Below are 2,323 nucleotides of genomic sequence, written 5' to 3'. Positions count from 1 at the left end.
CTTTTTGTAACATTTTTTTCAATAGTGTACTTATTGTTTGGTCAGGACTGAGTTTGCGTCGCTTCCCGAATGGTGGACCAGCAAATGCCCCCCCCCCTTCCCGCCCCCAATCATTTGTGCTAATTTAAGCTCCCTGTTGCACTTTGTCATTTCTTAGTTCTCTGAATGAAAAAGTGAGGCCAACATGCTCACTGAAAAATACTAGATTGTGCCTTAATGATAGAAAATTTCTGTTTTTATTGACTTGTAAATGCAGGGGTGGGGAACCTGTGTCCCACAAGAGTATTGCAATTCTAAAAACATAATGAAAAGTCAGAACATATTTACCCAACAAATCATAAGATTGAGCTTTTTTGCCATCCTCGCATTATATTTCTTTCTTTAAAATTCTGCATAGCCCACAGAAGACTTAAAAATCTAAACGGAAAGGCCCCAACAGGAGTCACCGATGATGTAACAGTTAGATTGAGCATGAATGGTTATCTATCTCCATGTGCCCTGTGAGTGGTTGGCGACGAGTTCAGATTATATATGTAGTCTGCTTTTTGCCTCAAGTCGGCTGGATGGATGGCCCCCAAAGGGATAGAGATTCCCCACGTGTTAGCTCACCTGTTTTGTTTGGTTTTGTTTTGTTTTTTGCGGGGGAGAGATGTCTCACTCTTCTTGATTTGTACGAAACCTGTTGATGTTGTGACCAATTGTACAGGTGTCTTATCACATCGTCTACTCGACCTGCTGGACAACAAACATCAGCTAGAAAGTTGTTGCCCTCATGTAGCAACAGGAGACGCAAGCAGCACATGCCACTTTTTCCTTTAAAAAGAAAAAGAAAAAACAAACAACACCAAGAGGAAAGAACCACACCACGATGTAGATGACTTTACTTTCCTACAATGAATGTTGCTTCACTTCAGAATGAGAAATGTTCTGCCGCAGCGTCCTGTTGGCCAACTTCGATTTAATACTAATGCTCTTCTCTGACTGCTGTTGAATGATGTATTCTTTGAACTTGACAGAGAAGTCATGTATTAAGAGAGTGTAAGGTTGGGACTGAATGGCATCAAATGTAATGGCTATTAGTATTAACATGACAATACAGAACATGATGTGTGTACCATCTGCCACTGCTGCTGTGTATTTTGATTAGGTCGGTCGTCTTGCACTTTATAAAACGCACAACCAGATGAAGTGTTGGTGGAGAGACGTCACGATCCAGCCAGATCAACAATTATGTAATTAAGGTAAAATCAAGTAAATGATCTGTTCTATGCGCCTTCACTAGTGTAAAAATGGTATTCTGATTACTATTGCCTTTTGGAATATGATTTAAGCAGCAGAATTCACCCTTTTTTTTTTTTTTTTTTTTGCATTCAATGTTTACCAGTACCTAGAGGTTATAAAAATGTGTACTTGCATTCCAACATATTTAAATGTCAAATATTACAAATGAATGCAATGTAAAATTTATTGATTATGAGTTGTCTGGTGGCGGCACGCTGGTCGACTGGTTAGCACGTCAGCCTCACAGTGGGATTGATGACACGAATCTACACGACCTGGCTGTGTTTTTTTTTTTCTATCAATACATGGGTTTCATCAAGGGCACCCATTTTGAAGATATGGACAGTATCAAGATGGCCGTGAGCACTGAGCTGTGCAGGAATCTGAAAGAAACTCTCCACTTAATTCATGAAGAAATTGAAGACTAGGAGAGTACATGCTAGAATCCAGGGGGATTACTTTCAAGGGGAAAACTTGTGATTTGTAGTTTGGATTTGAAATATATTTTATGTAACATCAGGCTATAAACATTTCTGACACACTCTCTTATTTAGGCTTTTTTCAACACCCATCCATCCATTTTCCATACAACTGGTCCTCATTAGGATTGCGTTTGAACTGGAGCTTATTACGTCTGACTTTGTGTGAGATGGCGGAATACACCCTGAACTGGTTGCCAGACAATTTCAGAGCTATTGTAATTGTTTGGGTTTTTTGAAGCATGTTTTCCCTCCACTTGTTGGAAGAAAACAAATGTCGATGCCGATGGTGTCACAAATAACATTTTTGTTCCATAAGAAAACACATTCACAAGGTATCAAGTGCCACTATAATCATAGGAATTATTTAACTAATCAGAAGCATCTTTACATGCGGGGCATGACTTCCTATGAAAAGAACTTTAAGATATTCGTGCAACAAAGAAGCGAACACCCAAATAAATACAACACACAAAAAAAAAACCCAAAACGTTTTTTTCGTCTTGTTTTTTTTTTTAAATTTTGGGACGAGCCCCAAACTATCCGTGCTGGAGCCTCCCCAG

Source organism: Hippocampus comes, unplaced genomic scaffold (assembly GCF_001891065.2).
Source record: "Hippocampus comes isolate QL1 unplaced genomic scaffold, H_comes_QL1_v1.1 scaffold182, whole genome shotgun sequence".
Taxonomy (NCBI): Eukaryota; Metazoa; Chordata; class Actinopteri; order Syngnathiformes; family Syngnathidae; genus Hippocampus; species Hippocampus comes.
This window is presented reverse-complemented; position numbering follows the sequence as displayed.